Here is an 8,735-nt window from a genome sequence, read left to right on the forward strand (position 1 = left end):
CATAGGGGTTTATATTTAAGCTGGTGAGCTTATCTATAATGCCAGAGTGGGGTATTGTATCAAAGGCTTTTGTGAGGTCCAGGTAGGCTGTGTGGACCACCTTCCCCTTGTCAATGGCCTTGGTGACTGTTTCAAAGAAATTGACCAGGTTTAAGAGGCAGGATCTGCCCTTAACAAAGCTGACCTGGGTAGGATCCAGTGTCTGTTGGTCCCCAATATCTTTATTTATGAGGTCCATGATGATCCTTTCCATAGCTTTGTAGACCAAGCTAGTCAGGCTTATGGGACGATGGTTTCCAGGAACCGTTGAGGCACCACCTTTGTGGAGAGGGACTACTGTTGCTGTACACCACTCTTTGGGTACATATCCTGTAGTAAGGCTGAGATTGAACAGTAGTTTTATGTTTGGGTTTAGCTCTTCTTGGAGTTCATGTAGGATGCAGCCCGGGAAACCGTCTGGTCCCATTGATGCTGTGTTTTTTGCTTTGGAGAGGGCGGCTCTTACCTGAGCATCTGAGATGTCAGGGGGGCAGCACTCTGCTGGGATAGATATTTGCCCTTTTGGTGGGGAGGGAGGGAGAAGTTTGCACTGAACCTGTCAGCTAGGATGTTGGCAATGTCTGTGGGTTCAGTGTAGTTTTTGTCATTTTGGACTAATTCTTAGCATATCTGGGAATTCCCACCCAGGTTCCTAACATAACTAAAGAAAGCCTTGTGATTATCCTTAGTGTCCTGTGCAATTTTTCTCTCGAAGTTGGCCTTAGATGATTTTATGAGTGCCCGTAGTTTTTTGCTAATACTGATCAGAGATGCCTTCCCTTTTTGGGATTTTGCTCTATCATGTAGTAGCTTCCTCCTTCTATTGTATAGTTTGTTTATGGCTGGGGTCCACCAGACAGGACGCCTGCCTTTGGAGGATTGGGTCTTGGTTTTATTTGGGATTGCATGATCCATGCATTCCTGAAGGTGTTCATAGAATGCGTTTATAAAGGATTCTGTGGTCTGGGCTGTATTTTCCACAGGCCCGGGGGCTTTGAAGGATTCCTCCTCAGTTTTGAGGAGTGTGAAATTTGCTTTAGAGAAGTTTTTCACTGTGGTTCTCTGGGCAGGGGGTGGGGTTGGGATCTGAATATCCAGTGAGATTCGTTTATGATCTGATCTTACCAGTGAGGGATACACTTCTGGTCTGGAGCATAGAGCCCCCATGTTGGTGATGATCAGGTCCAGTATGTTTTCCCCTCTTGTGGGAGTGGTAACAAGTTGTTCCATAGCATTCGAGTTTATAAATTCTAGGAACCTTTGGGCTAGGGTGTTGGAGCTAGAGTAATGCTCCCAGTCTATGTTTGGATAGTTGAAGTCACCCAATATAATGGTGTTTGGAAAGACCTTCATATTTTCCAGTGTTCTCAGGAAGGCCGAGTGGGGTTCCTGGGTTTGGGAGGGTGGTCTGTAGCAGGCTATAAACTGGAAGGCAGTTTTACCCACTGTTAGTTGCACATGGATTGTCTCTGATGCTTCTTGCTGTGCCACCAACCTGGAGGTGTCGGTATCTTTGACGAATATTGATACTCCCCCTCCTTTTGTGGTTCGGTCCAAGTTTTGAGGCCGAAAAGCATGGTATGAGGTATAACCTGGTAGTGCTGGGGTGCTCTGGGGAGCCTTGAACCAGGTTTCTGTTACTGCACAGATATCGATGTTCTCCATGCTAAAGGAGAGTTTCTAGTGCATGCTTCTTAAGGTTTAGACTTCTGGCATTGAGTAGCATTACTCTTAGTGTCTTATCCCTTGTGATACCTATGGAGGTGGGTTTGTATTTTGAGCCTTGCCTAAAAAAGACACTATGGGGGTGGCAAGAGCCTTTGCCAATATCCGAAAGCCCAGGGGTGACAGGTGCAAGCCTTCCCTAGCGAAGCATCGTGGCTTGTCGAGCATGTCATCCCACTGACAGGCATTGGATCCCCTTTGAATGACATCAATACTTAAGCCAATTGTTGAAATTGATCATCTTGTCTTCATATTGTGGCATCATTCTTGGTGAGGGTAAGATGCTACTCAAGGTCAGGGTCATACCGTATATATAAGTGACTTGAGAAGCAAAGCTAAAACATGCAGATTTGGTGATTTAAGGGATGAGTTGATAAAAGACAGACTTGTCTGGCATTAAAGATGATGCTGTGAGAAAGATTTTGCTTTGTAACAGTATTTTAATATAGAATAAGGCCACTGAGATTTGTCATATATATGAGCTTACAGAAAAGCACACAAATATGCTTACAAATGAGAGATGCATGCTTCAAGTAATTTCTAAAGCCCATGTTGATAGTATGCAGCATGTGGTTAAAAGAAACAGGCCCAAGAACATGGCTGCAACTGTAAACCCTGCAACACTCACAAGGAAGCCCCATAGTAGCTTTCTAACAAGCTTCAAGGCATGCTCTGGAAACCGCAGTCTCAGTGAAGCATAAGGGTGAGTCAGCAAACTCAAAGCATGTGGCCCCACCCAGTTTCTTAGACAACTGTCATAATTATGGAGGAAGTCATGAGCCTAAAAGGGAGAAAAGTTTAACTTCTGGTCAGTAGTGTCACAAGTGCAATAAGGGGAATCATTTCAAAAGGTTTTGTAAATCAAAAGGCACACATTCTTTTATTAAAAGGGAACATTGAAAGAAACAAGTTGGTCACTTAGAAAGCAGTGACATAGGGTCATGTACTTTTTATGTCGATGGTGTCTCAGTGCTTAATGAAACAGTCAATGCAGTAGATTTCTGGGCAAAGAATGAAGTATTTTGTACTGTTCAGATAAATGGAAAACCCATAGAGCTCAAAGCTGACACAGGTTCAAAGTGCAATGTTATGTCTGCAGAAACATTTGCTAGAGTATGTGCTAGTGAGAAGCATGATTTGGCAAAGTGTGTGAAGCGTGTTGCTTATGGTGGTGAAGAGATTGAAACAGAAGACTCAGTAGTACTCTCATGTTACTCTGCTGGAAGAAGCTACAACTTGCTATTTTATATGGTCAAAAGGCATGCCCAGTCATTATTAGGGCTCGGAGACAGTTTAAAAATGGGACTGGTTTCATTTAATAAGGAAGTCTATCATGCTAGTTTAAAAGATCACATTTCTAATTTCACCCAATATATTTTTTCTACTTATGCTGATCTTATTGAAGACAAACTAGGCAAGCTTACAGTTCTGTACTCCATGAAGTTAGACCCAGATGATAGTCCAGTTGTCAGGCTAGCCCGGAAAGTTCCAGTAGCTATGCAGAACAGAGTCAAAGCCACACTAGATAAATAGTGCAACAAGATGTAATTTGTCCAGCTGGTTCTTCAATCCCAATTGAATGGGTATCTTCCATGGCGGTAGCTCATAAGAAAAGCTCAGATGATATCAGAATATATATTGATCCACAAGATTTGAACAAGGCACTGAAAAGACCTCGTCATCCAATGTGTACAGTCGAAGAAGTTACAGCACTGATGCCAAATACCATTGTTTGTTCTGTCTTAGATGCAAAGAGTTAATTTTGGCAAATTTTGCTTGACAAGAAATCCTCATTGCTAACTACGTTCAGTACTTCATTTGGCAGGTACAGATTTTTAAGAATGCCATTTGGGATAAATTCTGCCAGTGAAGTCTTTCAATGTGCAATGGAGCAAATATTTTCTGGGTATCCATGTGCTATTATAGTAGATGATATTATAGTAGGAGGTAATGGTGAAGCTGAGCATGACAAAAGCCTCAAGAAAGTTCTGGAAAGAGCTTGTCAAGTGACTCTTAAGCTGAATCCTAAGAAATGCAAGTTCAGGTTAAGAGAAATCACATATGTTGGTCATTTGTTTACCAGTTCAGGCTTCCAACCAGACTCTTCCAACCAAATAGCTCATAGGTTCATAGGTTCATAGGTAGGTACTAGGCTATTGGCCCTAGGGCCTATATAAGCCTAGCCAAAGGTACCCTGGCTTTCGCCATAAGAAAATTATTTTCCTGTGCCACTGTCGAGCAGTGCCACAGAAGTGATCCCCGGGGTGAATTTCCTATCTCCCTTCCAGTCATGAAGATTTTTCTTGAAGAGCGCTAATGAAGAGCCTTGTTTGATATAGATAGGTAGTTTGTTTCAGAGTATGGGAAGTCTCTGGGACAGGAATCTATCCCTCCAGCATGTTCTGTTTATTGTGGTGACAAGGTTTAGGTCCCTAGACCATGTAGCTCATAGGGATTGGGATTTCTTTAAGTGGAGCATGTCTAAAAGCTCTGGGTTTGACATGGCTTTGTGTGTTAGGCAGAGATCACCTCTGAGTAGGCGATATGCAACGGAGTAAAGCTGCAGTTTTTTGAGATGGTCTGCATAGGGCATCTGTTTGAGGCCGGTAATCCTCTTTGTGAGGTATTTCTGTGGCCTTTCCAGTTGTTGTAGATGTCTTGTGAGGTACATACCAAAAGGGGCATTGTACTCTATAATGGGTCTAATGAGTGACGAGTAGAGGGGAACAATGACCTCTTTTTTCCTGGATGAGAAACCTTTTGTGATGAGGTGTGCTACATAGAAGGATTTCCTAACTACTGTGGCAATGTGATTATCAAAAGAGAGACTACTGTCCACCTGTGTCCCAAGGTCTCTTATCACACTTTTTAGGATTTCCTAACTACTGTGGCAATGTGATTATCAAAAGAGAGACTACTGTCCACCTGTGTCCCAAGGTCTCTTATCACACTTTCAGTGTTAAGTAGACTACCGCCTATGTGGTAGTTCATGGGTACTGAGTTTTTACCAAAAGGGATGACAATGCACTTTTTGGCATTGAGCTTGAGATCATGGCTTTGACACTAGGCATGTGTCTCAGTGAGGCCCTTTTGTAGGATGTCCACATCTTTTGGAGTTTTGATTATGGCTCCTAGTTTGCAGTCATCTGCGAACTTCATTAGCCAAAGACCTTCTGTGTTGGTCTGTACTTCAGAGAAGTAGATACCAAACAGGAGAGAGGACCCAGGACTGCACACTGTGGTACGCCACTTGTCACTGGTCTGCAGTTGGATTTGGAGTCTGCTACTTTCACAGTGTGGTTTCTGTCCGTGAGCCAGTTGGCAACCCATCTTGTGACATAGGGATTTATACCTAGTTTAGTGAGTTTATCTATAATTCCAGAGTGGGGGATGGTGTCGAAAGCCTTGGCAAGATCTAGATAGGCTGTGTGAACCACCTTATCCTCATCTACAGCTTTGGTGACTGCTTCAAAGAAGTCTATCAGGTTTAGGAGACATGATCTGCCTTTTACAAACCCGAACTAGGTGGGGTCTTGAGTTTGGAGATTACCAATGTCATTGTTTATAAGTTCCATGATGATACATTCCATAGCCTTGCAGACCAGGTTCATTAGGCTAATGACAATGTTCAAGCCCATCAACACTTTCTTGGCATGGTTAACTACTTAGGTTCATAGGTAGGGACTAGGCTGTTGGCCCTAGGCCTATATAAGCCTAGCCAAAAAGGTACCCTGGCTTTCACCACCCAAGAAAATTATTCTTTTGTGCCCCTGTCGAGCAGAGCCACAGAGGTGATCCCTGGGGTGAATTTCCTATTTCCCATGCAATCATCAAGATTTTTGTGCCCCTGTTGAGCAGAGCCACAGAGGTGATCCCTGGGGTGAATTTCCTATTTCCCATGCAATCATCAAGATTTTTCTTGAAGAGTGCTGATGAGGAGCTTTGTTTGATATAGATAGGTAGTTTGTTCCAGAGTATGGCAAGTCTCTGGGACAGCAATCTATCCCTCCAGCATGTTCTGTTTATTGTGGTGACAAGGTTTAGGCCCCTAGAGCGTGTAGCTTGGAGGGATTGTGATTTATTTAAGTGGACCATGTCCAACAGCTCTGAGTTTGACATAGCTTTGTATGTTAGGCAGAGATCGCCTCTGAGTAGGCAATATGCGATGGACAGGTCACCATAACTGCATTGTGTAGCTCTAACTATAATAAGCAGACTGCTTAATACAGATAGGCAAGTTCATTCCCGATTTAAGCCAACTTGGAGCACCACTTAGAGAGCTGACACATAAAGATATATCCTGGCCGTGGTTGGAACAACACCAAAGAGCATTTGATGTCCTGAAACAGAGAATTGCCAGTCCACCAACTCTCAGATACTATGATGTTCACAAATCAATCACTCTTTCCTGTGACACTTTAAAATTAGGTCTTTGTGCAGTCATTCCCCAAGAGGGTCAACCTGTTGCCTATGCATCCAGAACTCTAACCCAAACTGAAATGCAGTATGCTCAAATAGAAAAAGAACTTTTGGCAATTGTGTTTTCATGTTTGATGTTCCATGATTACATTTATGGTAGACCTGTCCAGATCAAAACGGACCACCAACCTCTAATCACTATTTTGAGAAAGCCTATTTTATTTACTTATTATTTTATTTGACCCACGGTGGTGGTGCTCCAGTAGTGTTGCCACCTCACAGTAAGATGCTGTCCGGTTCAATTCTCAGCTAGAGCGTCTTCTGCGTGGAGACATGCGTGAATGGGCATACCTTCATTGAAGGTTGTGCGTCAGGCCTGGCAAGCCGGTACGTAAAAATCAACTGCCAATCATTAGCAGACCAGAGTTCCGCTGTGGCGACCCCTAACCAGGAAAAGCCGAAAGACACAAGCAAACATTATTTTATTTTGCATTTGTTTACTGGGAAAGTTCAACTGGACACATGTCCTTTTTCAGCAGAGGCCCGGGCAGAAAAGCTCCAGTTAGAACAGTAAAATACAAAATAAGGAACAAAAATGTCTAATACAAATCCTCAAATGCTTAGTAGGAATATTCTGTACTTAATACATAGATGTACACTATACAAATCATCAAGGCTAAGTACCAATATTGTATGTTATAGTCTCAATCTAATGTTATACAAACAGCATGACATTAGTGGCATTTTATACATGTATGGAATATGACTCTAAGAAGGAGGCTCAACATTGGAATAAAACTTGAAGGAGGCTCTACATTATAGCAATAGCAAAAATCATCTAGTGTGTTCTATGTTACATCCAGGCATCAAAGAGAGATTCATATTTACAAAATGTTAAAGAAATTATTGAACAAGCAAGAGTTAATGTTATGCTGTCTTCTAATTAAGTATGTCAATGGTAGATTGTGTAGAGTGGTAGATGTTAGGTAGAAGAGGAATTGTATGAGAGATTGTGCAAAGTGTGTAGACATGTTGGAGAAATGATTGTGTAGAGTGGGTAGTTAGCTGTCAGCCGGGAGTAGTGCAAGGACAGATCCATTTGCTAAGGAGATAGTTTTTTAAGGTTGGTTTAAATATTGTTAGGGATGATAAAGAGGTAAGATTTGTTGGTAAGACATTCCAGAGTTTGCCTATGTAGTTTGAAAAGAGGGAATCTCCTGCTTGATTTTTGAATACATAGGTTTTTATGTGGTTTCTGTTGGTGGATCGGAGTGGTCTAGTGGTAGCACAGGGTTTAAGAAGAGTTTGTAGGGCAGGTATTTTTTCAGGTTCTGAGAGGATTTTGTGGCCCATTGAGAGCTGTATGTAGTGTAGGAGATGGGGAGCTCTAACCAGTTAATCTGCTTGAATGCTAGGCAGTGGTGAGATCTAGCTGGTGAATTTGTTGCAAATCTTGCTATTTTATTGTAGCAGGTTTCAAGTTATTGTAATTCAGATTTCTTAAGGTTAGTGAGAATTGGGGATGCATATAGTAAGGTGGAGAATAAGTGGGTTTGGGCAATGGCTATTTTGGTATTTTTAGTGAAGTAGTGTTTGTTCCTATTTAGGGTAGCAAGTTTTTTGTGTACTTTAACTGTCTGAGAAATATGAATATGAAATTTAAGTTTATGGTCAATTTCTATTCTCAGTAGTTTAGTGTGTTGAGAAGGGGTTATGCAGGTATTCTTATGGGAGGTAATGTAGAATGTGTTAGGAGGAGCAGTTTTGTTAGGAGAGAAGACTAACAGTTTGTTTTTTTAGGGTTTAAGATTAAGTTAGCATTTGTTAGCCAGGAATCAACTTCTCGAAAGGCTTTCTGAGTTAGAGTCTGAAGTTCTAGTAAGGAGGGTGCAGAACAAGTCACAGTTGGGTTGTCTGCATTTTGGATAAGTGATGCATGAGTGGTTGGAAGATGGAGGTTATTAGTAAATATAGAGAATAGGAGTGGGCCTAATATAGAACCTTGTTATACTCCAAGTTCAACTGGTAGTAGGGGTGATAGGATCTATTGCCATGAGACTGCTTGTTGATGTCCTGTGAGGTAATCTTTGAACCAAGCATGGGTGGAACTACAGAAATGTAGATCTGAGTGGGTGTTTAGAAGGTGAGTATGGCAGACCATATCAAATGCTTTTAACGGGTCCAACAAGATAGAAGAGGCATAGTGATTGCTGTTCCTGTGAAGATTGATGATGTTAGTAAATGACAATAGTGCGGTTGTTATGTTATGGAATGGTCTAAAACCATGTTGGGTATTGGTTAGAAGTTTATAATTAAGCAAGTAGTCAGTGACCTGCTTATGAATTACTTTTTTCTAGAATTTTAGAAAGTGGTGACAATATTGCAACTGGCCGATAGTTGTTAAGATCATTTGATGGGCCACCTTTATGTAGGGGAATGATGTACGTGGATTTCCAGATGGAAGGGACCTGGTGCTCAGCTACTGATCTGTTGATTAATATTGATATAGGGTATGTTATGCCATCTGCTGTTTGCCTTAAGTATTCTGCAGG

Source organism: Protopterus annectens, chromosome 1.part1, assembly GCF_019279795.1.
Source record: "Protopterus annectens isolate FY-2018-M chromosome 1.part1, PAN1.0, whole genome shotgun sequence".
Taxonomy (NCBI): domain Eukaryota; kingdom Metazoa; phylum Chordata; order Ceratodontiformes; family Protopteridae; genus Protopterus; species Protopterus annectens.